This window comes from Eulemur rufifrons, chromosome 7 (genome assembly GCF_041146395.1).
Source record: "Eulemur rufifrons isolate Redbay chromosome 7, OSU_ERuf_1, whole genome shotgun sequence".
In the NCBI taxonomy this organism is placed as follows: domain Eukaryota; kingdom Metazoa; phylum Chordata; class Mammalia; order Primates; family Lemuridae; genus Eulemur; species Eulemur rufifrons.
Genome location: NC_090989.1, coordinates 115,628,541 through 115,641,957, shown reverse-complemented (window position 1 = coordinate 115,641,957; position 13,417 = coordinate 115,628,541). Strand labels below are relative to the sequence as shown.

The 13,417-nt window shown below is 41.1% G+C and overlaps 1 protein-coding gene across 4 annotated transcripts in view; it reads left to right on the top strand.

Annotated features, from left to right (window-relative positions):
- Nucleotides 1–3,179: 3,179 nt before the first annotated feature.
- The window catches only part of ZBTB38 (zinc finger and BTB domain containing 38), a 119,260-nt gene continuing 109,022 nt past the window's right edge, over nt 3,180–13,417 (top strand). For all 4 annotated transcript variants that reach the window (XM_069475389.1, XM_069475388.1, XM_069475390.1 and 1 more), the window contains exon 1: nt 3,180–3,449. The gene's annotated coding sequence lies outside the window, so the exon portion shown is untranslated. The remainder of the gene's footprint in view (nt 3,450–13,417) is intronic.

Below are 13,417 nucleotides of genomic sequence, written 5' to 3'. Positions count from 1 at the left end.
GGTAATATTAGTGAATGTGATTTTTTTTTTAATATCGAATACTGACCTACCAACATTTGGAAGACCTACATAACTGAGTTTATTAGATATCTGATGTTGCATAACGAATTACCCCAAAACATGACTTAAAGCAATAAACATTTATTATCTCACAGTTTCTGTGGATCAAGAATTTGGGAGCAACTTATCTAGGTGGTTCTGACCTAGGGTTTCTCCTGAGGTTGCAGTCAACATGTCTGCTGGACTGTAGTCATCTGAAGACTTGACTGGAGCCGGAGGGTCTGCTTCCTAGCTGGCTTACTTACATGGCAGATGGTAGGAGGCCTCATTTCTTGTTGGCTGTTGATGGGAGGCCTCAGTTCCTCACCATAGGGACCTCTCCACAGGGCTTTTGAATATCTTCACAACATGACGACTAGCTTCCCCCAGAGCTAGTGATCCAAGAGAGTGAGAGCAAGGTGGAACTCTCAATGTCTTTTATGATCTACCTTCAGAAGTCACACTCTGTAATTTCTACCACATTCTATTCATTAGAAGCAAGTCACTATGTACAGCCCTCAATCAAGGAGAGGGGAATTAAGCTCCATCTCTTAAAGGGAGGAGCATCAAAGAATATGTGGACGTATTTTAATAACGCTTTACTTAGTGAACCAATATTTTCCAAATGACCAATTCATGATGGTACAAAACCATGATGCATGGGTAAAAAATCTATTCCAATTACAAGATAGTCCAGTGGATTTTTGATGTAACAGTACAAAAAATTCACTGATTATACTTTGCTTCTACACTTTAGGAAACGATCATTTGTTGAGTTTTAGTGTGGTATCAAAGAAGAATATCTACAATTACCTGAAAAGCTATTTAAATACTCCCCCTGCCATTTCCAAATATATATCTCTATGAGGCCAATTTCGTATACTTTAACTAAAATAACATCAGACTAGACTGGAATGTAGAAGCTGAGAATCAAGCTGTCTTTTATTAAGCCAGACAGTTAAAGAGATTTTTCTTTTAAATGTGACATATTGGGCCTGACTGTGCATTTTTTGGCTCTAAAGAATTTTGTGCATATTTCATAGCTCTGTGAGTCTGTAATATTTGACTTGTAACCTGAGAGCCCCCAGACCTCTAGCTACATATGCAATCTCACCACATTCAATTCACAATGCTGCCAGTTCAAATCGTATGAAGTCCTTCCTAAAAAGGCCTTTGCTTCTGGCGTAGGCCCTCTCTCCCCTAGGGTCAGGCCAGATATCAACATCTGTCATACATCACATCATCTGCCAGATTCTCTCACCTAAAGGCCTCACAAGAGTAGCTGTCTACTGGGGTTGCCAGCCCACCAGTTCTGCAAACTGACACACTCGGAATCCACTTGAGACTTCTTTTAAGAACTCAAATGAGTGCATTCTAAATGGAACCCCACAACAGGTACAAAGGCAGCCTCACTGTCCTGTGGCTGAGGGAGTGGACCCGCTTCCGTGTGGTCACCCAATGTGGTTCCAGGGTCCCTTCCTTTCACTGAAGGGCCTATAGCTATGAAAGCAAGATTGCTGGGTTTCTCCTTCCCCTTCTCTTAACGTAACTCTCAGAAATTCATAAATCAAGTATAGGTTGAACATCCCTAATCCAAAAACCTGAAATCCAAAATGCTCCAAAATTTCAGACTTTTTGAGTGCCAACATGGGCCAGAAAAGCAGTCAGTCATCTGGCCTGCGCAGTGCTGGTGACACTGTGATAAATCCTTCCTCCATGGCTTTTCCAGACACTTAAGGAACAATCACCCTTCTCTGAGTAGTTGTCCATTCTATACCCCTCTGTTTTGTCTGAATTAACAAATGGTCTTTTCTTTCATTTTATTTACAAAGAGGCCCCTTACTCTCACCACCAAACTATCTCCAAACCACAACACAACATGAATTATTTCAGGGAGAATCTTCTAGAAGCAACAAGTCCCCTATAGACTATGATGCCTATAGGTTACACCTCCTGATCTGGTCTCCAGATGTTTAACTCATCTCACTTTTTTTTTTTTTTTGAGACAGGATCTCACTTTGTCACCCAGGCTGGAGTGCAGTGTTCTGATCACAGCTCACTGCAGCCTCAAACTCCTGGGCTTGAGTGATCCTCCCAGCTCAGCGTTCCAAGTAGCTAGACTACAGGCATGCGCCACCACGCCTGGCTAACCCCTCTCACTTTTGGGTTTTCTCACCTCTGTCCATGGACTGCACTTCCTAGGTGCTCTGAACAGGCTACTACAACCAACACTCCAATTCTTCAGGGCTGGGTTAAGGATTTGAGCACAGTCATTTAGACTGATGGGTATCAGTTAAGCAGAGGACACTGGGTAAATATTGACCCTGGAAAATGCGGGACTTGAACTCAATTTTTAGAGATCAAAAACAGTGAAGAAATCAGAAATTCAAGAAGCACATTCCTAGGCAAACACAGACAGCCAAAGGTCCCATGCTCCCTGTTAAGGCAGGACTTGAGGCCTAAATATAGATGGGCCTGAGCATGAAGAGGTAGATGCTTCCATGGTCTTGCTGAGCTAAGAGAAAGAAAAAAGGGGAACATAACCCCAGACTAGGGAAAAGATGAAGGACTAGGTGACACTTTGTTCCACTGGAAGTTTCTTTGGGCCCTGGTATTCCAAAGAAACTAGCCAAACTCAGCAGACTCAAGTTTCAACATTGCCCTTTTCTTTTTGTAATCCCTACCTACATTCCAGTTGATTTTTAAACATGCTGCCTGGAAGCTGCTGAGTTTTAAGTTCCATGAGGGCGTGTTCACTGCCATATCCCCAACACCATCACCTAGAGCAGTGGTACACAGTAAGTATTTGCTGGATGGGTCATCAACAGATATATGTATGGGTAGATGGATGTGTGAATGACTCTTTATCGATCCACTGTACAGTGCATGCTCCTAGTTCCCACACTGATTTATGATCCTCCCTGTGATAGGTCCCTTTGTCCAGCCACCTGCCCGTTGATACCTCTGAAAGCCCTTAGTCATTTGGCTCAAATGCCCTAACTTTGGAGACTAGCTTCTTATTAACTAAACCGTTGCACCACTCACTCTTGTAGCCTTAAATTAATTTGGGTTAATTCTTAACTGTTTCCCTTCTGTACATGTGTCACTTAATAGTTCACCTTTATCTGATTTTTGCCAATTTCCTGTGCATTTGTGGTTTTCTACAGGAGCTCTCTAGTGAGGCCCGGGCAGCCCCACCAGATGAGTGTGGGCACTTGAGTTTTCTAGGAGGCCTCTCCTCTCCTGCTGTCCTGGTTCTCATCCACCTGGTGTCCATCTAAACATTCCCACCCAGGGAATTATTTATGCTGCAGAAGGAAGAATGCCCTCCCCAAAGCCAGTTCTTGGGGAAAAGAAGAACTGTTGATATAGCCAGAGCCCCAAAGAAGATTATTCTGCAACAGCTAAAGGTTGGTGACATAATTTTTCTCCAACTCTGTGAAAGCTGCCCATGTTTGCTTTCTTACCCATGAATTCCATTAATGTATTTTCTCCAAATGACCTTTGGAACAAACAGGAAGGAAAGATTTTAAATCAATAGAATAAGCTTTATGGAGACCAAGAGTTTTTCTATCATTGATTCTCCAGCATCTAGCATAGTATCTGATATGTTGATGTTCAGTAAAGGTTTGATGAGAGAAGAAAAGAAAGAAAGGACGGAGGGAGAGAAAGAAGAAAGGATTGGAGAATGGGCATGAATGGAAAAAGCGTTAATGTATTGTTCAGAAATAATGTGATAGTAACAGTCTTGTTTTCAAAGTTGATTAGATGCATTATCCCTGATACCTGGAATCAATAAAGCAATTTAAGTCACTTTGAAAAATGAAGAGTATATTTATAAAGATAAAATAAAAGCAGTATTTATAAAGATAAAATAAAAGCAGAATAACAAAAAAAAAGTACTCTTTGAAACTTAGGTATAAACAGCAGTGGTCATATTTTAAGATAAATTCAAAACTCTGCAATGTTAACAGCCATTTGTTCTGTGTCTGTGCCAATTCTCAAAAGCAAATTAAAACAACCAAGAACTTTATTTTGGTCTACGAACAGTTGTTTTATGGAAAAGGGCAAGCTGATCGTGGTGGTGATAGAATTGACTGCAACTGGTCTGTTTGGTATTTAGAAAAGGTCAACTAATCAGAAATGGTGCACCGAGGAAATTTATAAATATCTAAGCTTCCTGCCATTGAGAGAAATCTAGCAAATGCTCAAAAACATTTAATTATGTGCCAAGGAAAAACATCTTAGTGCAGGAAAAAAGGTTAGGGAATTAGCATGTTTTTAGTATCAGTCTTTCATTTATTTGAGAGCATATGGCCACACAATTCAGGTCCAGCGAGCCAACTTTGAATGACATATACTGTACATTATGAAAGAACACACCACCACAGTGGAGAAAGAGGAGTGATTAAGACATAATTTTTAGAAAGTCAAGCTCTTAAAACTAAGGTATTGTTTCTTCAGCAACCCAGATGGCAATATATATTAACGTTCTCAACGTTAGTAAAAGTCACTATAATTTTATATTTCCTTAATTTGGGGAAAATAAAAGGTAACCTAGGAGAAAATCTAAAAATATCTCCAAATGCCAACTTTGCAAATATTGCATTAATGAAGCACGTAGTTTGGCGAGTTGAAGGGTTTACCAGGCTAATTTAGATTATCATGATCAGCACAACTGTATCAAGAACAAACAGACTGTTGGTAATATAGATAGATGATGGCTGATGACTAGCAAAACAAATAAATGTACTATCTTAGCTGCTGTGGGTTGTTCCTAAAGTTACAATAAGACGATTAAGGCTTCACCTGTGCAATCGATTTCACCTGTGAAATTGTCTAATGGAAGGTTCAGTGGGTCCCAGACTTCAGCCAGGAATAATTTTTGCCCTTTTACCATTTTTACTGCTATTTAATGTATTTTTTCCTTAAATCAAACTTTTTTTTAACTTACATATATTTAAAAGGAAACTTAGTGGATATTACTACCTAAAATCATCTCTTAACAGGCGTTCTTTGGAAAACACTTCAATAACAAAACAATAATAACAATAATAATGATAAATTTAGATTATTTCAAAACTAAATTCTGTAAGATAGAGACACACTGGTAGAGAAAAAAGGAATCCTTAGACTTCATGGGAAAATGTTGGGGTAAATCATATGCTCAGGTTACAGTTTGCTCTTTGTGGCTTTATTTAAGAAGCAGTTAATGTTTACATGACATTGAACTTCAAAGTCCAGGCAATAAGGAGGAAAAGAGAGTGAGAGAAAAAAACAGTTTATGTGTGTTGCCTCCTTGTTCTTCCCTGCCCTGCAGAGATGCAGGGGGGCTGCAGGGGTTTGGGGGAGCGGACACAGCCACTGGAGGCAACCAGAGCAGGGGAGTAGGGTCTTATCTTATCAGCGTGCAATAATTTTTTATTAAATTATAAAAGTTTATTACAAGTGCTGTGTTTCCCAACTCATATGGCAGGTACTCTTGTTGAACTTTCAGTATGTTTTTAAATAATAATCCTCTTTTCTACAATCTTGGTGTGAAACTCTTGCTTTACTTTTCTCAGTAGTGATGCAAGCTCCAATCATGCTGTGTGTCTCTACAGTGATACTCTTGGTTTATAGGAACAAGTGCTGTTTGGGGGACAAAGTAGGGCTTCATTTATCTGTGTGATACAATGAAAAGATCCCCTGCATCATTATTCTTTTCAAGTACTTCCTTTCCAATTCCTGAGGGAGGGGGTGTCACTTATTCCTGACTCTGTAGTTGGGTCAGCCCCAGTTGTGGCATCAGCAGGGTGGACTAGGGGTGAGGCCTTGCCAGATAGGCCCCTGGACAAAGTATCTTTCCAGGCTTGCTTGAAGAGGACCTCCATGCCTGAAAGGAAGTCACTTTACCTGCATTTAAAAATCTTGTGGGCTGGGCACAGTGGCTCACGCCTGTAATCCTAGCACTCTGGGAGGCAGAGGCAGAAGGATCACTTGAGGTCAAGAGTTTGAGACCAGCCTGAGCAAGTGCAAGACCCCATCTCTATTAAAAATAGAAAAAATTAGCAGGGTGTGGTGACTCTGTCTCAAAAAAAAAAAAAAAAAGTAGAACAAATAAAATAAAAATAAAAATCTTGTGATGTAATATTTTGAGATGCATGTATTTAGATACATTTAGAAATGTTAAATCCCATAAAAGGTCCCCTTAAAGTCAGGCTCCATAGTTCACAGGCCTGTGTGTTCTTAAACAAGTATCTGAAAGACAGGAAAGGATGCTGGAAAGATGTTTCCTTTAAACGAAAAGGCAGGGTGAGATTTAAAAAGCTAACTGCCTCTTTCCCCAAGGGGTGCAACATAACTCTCCACTCCTTAGGTGTGGGCTGCACATAGTGACTTCCTTCAAAGAGTACAATGTGGAAAGGGGGGAAGAGAGTAACTTTACAGTGGAGAAACCTGACAAACACTACCTTAGCAGGTGATCAAGGTCAACATCAACAGTCATGACTCATGTTGATGGTCTGTACCTTGATGTAATGATGAGAATAGCAATTTACCTCTGTGGTCTTTCTCCCCCAAATCCATGATCCCAGTCTAAGCTTGAGAAAAACATCAAACTCAAACTGAAGAAAATTCTATAAATATTTGACCAGTACTTCTCAAAACTGTCTGGGTCATCAAAAACAAGGGAAGTTTGAGAAACTGTCAAAGCTCAGAGAAGCCTAAAGAGACATGACAAGTAAATGTAACAATCTGGATGCCTTCCTAGAACAAGAATGGACATTAGCTAAAAACTAAGAGAACTGAATAAAGCTTAGACCAGGGGTGGGGAATCTGCAGCCTTAAGGCCACACGTGGCCTTCTAGGTCCTGAAGTGCAGCCTTTTGACTGAGTCCAAAGTTTATAGAGCAAATCCCTTTATTTTTATTAATACATTTTTGTTCATCTTTTATATTTTTATTTATTTTTTTTGTTTTTGTTTCTTTCTTGAGATTGGACCTCGCTCTGTCACCCTGGCTAGAGTGCAGTGTTGTCATCATAGCTCACTACAACCTCAAACTTCTGGGCTCACGTGATCCTCCTGCCTCAGCCTCCCAAGTAGCTGGGACTACAGGCATGCGCCACCACACTCAGCTAATTTTTCTCTTTTTAGTAGAGATAGGATCTTGCTACATTGCTCAGGCTGGTCCCAAACTCCTGGGCTCAAGCAATCTTCCAGCCTTGGCCTCCCAGTTTTTATTTTATTTTTAAAATACCAAAGAATAAAATAAGATTCAATGAAATAATCCTCCCAGATTGACCAGCACAATTAGAACATTAGTAGGCCATAAGGGCTAAATTGACAGCTGCTATGCTCATAATTTAGGCTGATGCCATGGTACTCTAGCCCGGGCAACAGAGCAAGACTCTGTCTCAAAAAAAAAAAAAGCAAAATAAAATAAAAATAAAATCTAGTGATGAGTATTTTGAGGTGCATTTTGAGCCTGTGTAACTGGTGGCACTACCGCACAAGCCTGGTTGGCAAGAGTTTCTGGGGGTCAAGTATGCCAGTCTGTTATCAACTTTTGACAGCGGTGCACTATGTTTCTGTTTGAAGTGGAATTTGTGAATAGTTGCACAGCTCGACAGTATTTTTTAATTCTGTCTAACAGCCCATCATGTTAAAGAAAAGCAAGAGAAAGCTAAAGGAAGAAAACAGATTTTTAATGAGGATTGGGAATTGCAATATTATCTTATTTCTGCTAAAGATAAGATGATTTGCTTGCTTTGTGACACTGCAATAACAGCATTAAAGAAATTTAATGTTCATCAGCATTATAACATTCATAAGGACCACAAATATTTTAAATTAGAGGGAGAGGCACAACAGGTTGTGTTGCAGAAATTAAAATATGAAAAGCAAAAGCAAAGACAGTGCTTTCAAGCAGCAATAAGACCTGGAAATAATGCCACTGAAGCAACTTATAAAGTAGCCTATGTACTTGGGAAAAAACGGAAGCCCTTCAATGGTGTAGAAATTGTGAAAGCAAGAATTGTCAAAGTTGTAGGAGGTTTAGACCCCATAACATTTCAAAATACAAACAACTGCTTCTTTTAAGGAGACCCTAACTGATTAGCAGCATGAATTAGCCTTCAACTTACCATGACAAATGCATGAAATACTTCAAAAGGAAAATATATATTATTCCATTTCTTTGGATGAATCAGCTGATACTACTGACTCGGTCCAGGTTTCATACTTCATTTGGGTCATACTGGAAGATTTTCTTTGCTATGAAGAATTACTCACTTTGGGTACTCTTGCAAACAGAACACAGGAAATAGATATCTTCAAGAACTTTCAAGGTAAATGTTGTGAAGTTGGACTGAATTTGGTAAATTTAGTGAGTATGTGTACGGGCAGTGCACCTTCCATGACAGGAAAATGTGAAGGATTTACCGCACAAATAAAACAAGCATTAACAGATCCAGATGCTCTCATGTCTTTTCATTGTATTTTGCATTGTATTTAGCAAAATCTCTGTGCTAAAGCTACTATTTTAAGTGACGCTTTGCAACAAGTTATAAGTATTGTTAACTATATTCATGCAAATGCAGCACAGCATCATCAGTATCATAACATACTTAAGTTGAACAAAGAGGTATTCAGTGTGGATTTGCTGTATCATTCTGAAATGTGTTGGCTAACACACGAGCAGGTGTTAGCCAAATTTTAGCTCTGTGAGACCAGATAGTTAAATTTTATGAAGAACAGAATCAGCAATGTGCATTATTAAAAGAAGGTTTCTATAAGAATGCAGCATTTTTGTGTGATATTGTGTCAAATCAAAATGACCTGAGTATTTCTTTGCAAGATAAAACTAAGTCTGTATATGATATGTGGCAAAAAAAATCCAAGCATTTTGAAAAAAGCTATCTTTTTTCAAAACACTTCTTCAAAAGGAAATTTCAGATGAACATTTCCCCAGTTAGCAAAGGTCATTCATTGATGAGCAGGATGATATATGTGAATCATTTGAAGAATATGCAGCTGTTATAGACCTATTAATTGGAGAATACAATGAAAGGTTCACTGACTTTGAGAATCATGACATCACACTCAAATTAGCATTTCAGCCTCACCTAGTTGATATCACCAAGGCACCTAAAGAACTACAGATGGACTTGATTGAGCTCTCAGTAGATGACATTTTAAAGTCATTATTTGATGCTAAGAAAGATCCAATTGAAATATGGAAAAATGCAGTAAAATACTCACATCTTTGGCAACATGCCTGAAAAATGCTTTCTTGCTTTCAACCACTTATTGCTATGAATCTACATTCTCCTACCTAACCCAAATCAAGACACCCTTAATGTCACAAATGATTGATACATGTCTAGAGGATCACCTGAAACTGCAGATCCCCATGCTTCTACCAAATATTCAAATGCTTTGCAACCAAATGTAGATAAAACAAAGTCATTAAAAGGTTAGTTAACTTTAAAATCAACGAGCACTTTTCATTTTTTGAAATTATTAAGTACATAGTAGTTAGGTTTTACAAAATAATGTACATTTTTAAGTATATCTAATTGAAGTCTCTTGAATGTGGCCTTATTTGATTACAGCTAAATTAATGCGGCCTTCCAACATGAAAATGTTGCCCACCTCTGGTTTAGACTTTAGTTAATAATAATGTATCAGGCTGGGCATGGTGGCTCACGCCTATAATCCTAGCACTCTGGGAGGCTGAGGTGGAAGGATATCTTGAGGTCAAGAGTTCGAGACCACCCTCAGCAAGTTCAAGACCCCGTCTCTACTAAAAATAGAAAAAATTAGCCAGGTGTGGTGGTGCACGCCTGTAGTCCCAGCTACTCTGGAGGCTGAGGCAGGAAGATTGCTTAAGGCCAGCAGTTCAAGGTTACTGTGAGCTATGATGATGCCACTACACTCTAGCCTGGGCAACAGAGCAAGATTCGGTCTCAAAAATAGTGTATCAGTATTGGTTCATTAGTTAACAAATGTATTACACTAATGTAAGATGTTAACAATAGGGGAAACTGGGTGTTGAGTATATGGAAATTCTCTGTGCTATCTTCTCAACTTTCCTCAAAATCTAGAACTAATTCAAAATAGAAAGTTAATTTAAGAAAAAAAAAAGCTGGGCACAGTGGCACACTCCTGTAGTCCCAGCTATTTGGAGGCTGGGGAGGGAAGATTGCCTGAGGCTAGGAGTTTGAAATCAGCCTGGGCAATATAGCAAGACCCCATCTTAAAAAAAAAAAAAAAGCTAACTGCCAGGGAAACCACGGGTTGGAAAAGTACTGAGACTCTCTGTGATTTCCAGTATTTTCTGAAAACCCTTGAGAAACTTTATAACCACATGCAGAACTAGGTCGTGCCTCTGGTAACTGTCACCCCAAGATTAATGTGGATAGATTCTAGTTGTACAGTCCAGTGCTTGAAGTTCAAGAGGGGATAGCCAGAAGGAAAGGTAAGGTAATTAATCATTTAATATACACATACACTCATCATTCATTCATTTGTACACCTCTGCACTGAAACAGTGACCTCCTGTCTCCCAGTTTAACTCTTCCCAGCCTCCTTCATGGACTTCTCCAGTCTAGTCATCCTGAAAGGTGGTGTTTCTCATACACCTCATGTACACAATACTCTACATTTTCTGTCCTCAGCTTCATCTCCCATTTACTTGCCAATAAGTCTCAAGTCTATGAATAGATCTACCTGCTGAAAGACGTTCCCCACTTGGGTGTCTGTCCCACAAGCATAACAGATCTGCCATGAGACATCCTCAAAACGTGCTGAACTCACTACTTTTCTTGATCCCTCTTTTTGTGGATGATGTCACCACCTCCTCATCTACTTGGATCAGGAGCTCACCCTGGATTTGTCCATCCTAGAAATCCCCTCAGCTACCAAATTGTGCAGGTTCTACCTCCTGAATGTTTCCTGGATCTGGGCCCTTCACCCCAACCTCAGTACCGTAGGCAGCTACTTTTCATGTCTTATCTCAGAGCCAGTGTCACCCCCTAACCGGACTCCTGCCTCCAGTCCCTGTACGCCTCACACTGCCCACACAGGGTGTGTCTAAGACACCAGGCCAAGCCATGCTATTCATGCTGACAGCCCTCCCAGATGCTCTGTCACCCCTGGAAGGAATCCAGGCTTCTCAGCCTGGCACACAAGTCCTTTCACGAGTTTCCTCTCTTGTCATTGCCTCCTCATCTCCTGCCATGTTCCCAAACTCACCTTCTGATTCTACCAAACTACTTCCCTTTCCCAATGTCTTCCCATGCTCCACTCCTACTTGGTCTTCACAATTCAACCCTAGCTCTCTTTGGGAGCCTGCTCCAAGCCTCCCAGCCTGAGGCAGCAGGTGCCTCCAGGCCTCTTCCTGGGTGCCCCTCCCTGCCTGAACCCCTACCCCTCCTCCACTGTGCATGACTCTGGCATGCACTCATTCATACATTCATAATTGGCTAGGCTAAATACTAAAAATACAACAGCAAAAAAAAAAAATCCCACCTTCTTAGAGCTCTTTGCACACTGTGTTTGGTTTTTCTGTCTTTTCCTTTTGAAGGTGAGAACTGTTCTTATATGCATCTTAAGCACTTAGCATAGTGCCCAGCACATAGTTGGTGCTCAAGAAATATAGCTGGGTAAGTGAAGGGAGGACCCTGATTTTGTTCCTCCTGTCCTTCATGCCACTCAATGACAGGAGGTAGAGAAATGCCTTCAAGATGCGGAGGAAAAATAACTTTAATACATTGTTCCATGCCCTCCCCGGCCACCTCCCAATTTAGTTGATTTTATTCCCGTTTGAGCAGCACACATTTAGTGACATATGACTCCTTCTCTGAAGGTCTCCACTTGCCTCTGGAGGGAATAGTACTTCCATAATCAGAGTATTATACATGCTGGCGGTTCAGTTTTAATTTTAAGAATCGAGCTATAGAAGCAGCACACACCATTATATTTCTAGGACAGAATATAAAAGTTATAAACCTTGGTGCCATGTAACAATGATACTAAGGGGGCCAGAAGCTAGGGGCGGAGAGGAGAGCAGAAGTGGAAGGCCACACAAGGTGGGTTAATTTCCTCCTCTTACAAAAATGGAAGTCATGAGATGCTGCGTCACTCTGATGAGTCAAGAACTAGAGCACAGTGCTCAAACCTCTATTGCTTTGCTTTTCATTGTACAGCCTTTCATACGGTTTGGATTTTTTAATCGGAAGATTTTAAAGAACGAGCTGGACTAGAAAGACAATGCAGGGGCAGTGGCGTGTTTACTGTGGAAGAGAGGTGGCTCAGTCCCCAGGAGGTGGTGTTAAGAGCTCCTTCCTCTCGAGTCGTGACAGGCACCTCGAGGTGGACGTGTCTTGTGTTGACTGCAGCCAGTGACCTCAGGGAGGGTGTCTGGCCTGGCTCTCAGCTGACAGCCTTCCCGTCAGTGCTGAGTCACTGGCTGCAACTGCAGCTAATGTGCTCTCCTAAGGGCACCACCGATGCCCTCTGCCCCCGGTCCCCAGGGCCTCAGGAATAGACTCCTGGAAATTCTGAGCGAGGTGCTAGGAAGTCCACTGCAACCCCCCTGTCAGAAAGCCTTCCTCCTCTGATGCGGGATGTAGGGTGGCTGTCCTTGTCCCTCTTTGTCCTCATTTCTGATGATGTCATTCTCATCCACTCTGGGGAGTTGTTGGAAAGAACACAGCCTCTGGAACCAGAAGACCAGGGTGACAGGGTGGCCACACACTGCTTTGTTCAGGGACCTTGTGCCAGACACTCAAACTCTTTATGTCTCTGTCCCTGAAACCACCCCTCCCCCGACTAATGGTAGGCTACAATTTGAATGTCTCCTCCAAAATTCATGTTGAAACTTAATCCCCAAAGTAGCAGTATTGAGAGATGGGGCCTTTAAGAGGTGACTGGGTCATAAGGGCTCTGCCCTCATGAATGGAGTAATCATTAATAGATTAATGGATTAATGGGTTGTCATGGAGGGAACTGGTGGCTTTTAAGGAAAGGAAGAGAGGCCTGAGCTAGCATGAGCATGCTCAGCCTCTCGCCACGTGATACCCTGCTGTGCCTCGGGACTCTGCAGAGTCCCCACCAGCAAAAAGGCCCCCACCAGTTGTGGCCCCTTGACCTTGGACTTTTCAGCCTCCATAACTATAACAAGTAAGTTCCTTTTCAAGTATTCTGTTATAAGCAACAGAAAACAGGCCCATACCCTCCACATGTCTCCAGATTCTTAGGAGGCTCAAGGAAGGATAGTACTCTGTCAGCTCAAATGTTATTGATTAGTAGCAGCCTCTCTTTGAACTTTTGCTTATAAAGTCTCCAACTCCACCTACATCGCATGAGTCACAACATCAGATCTCAGTGTCTAAT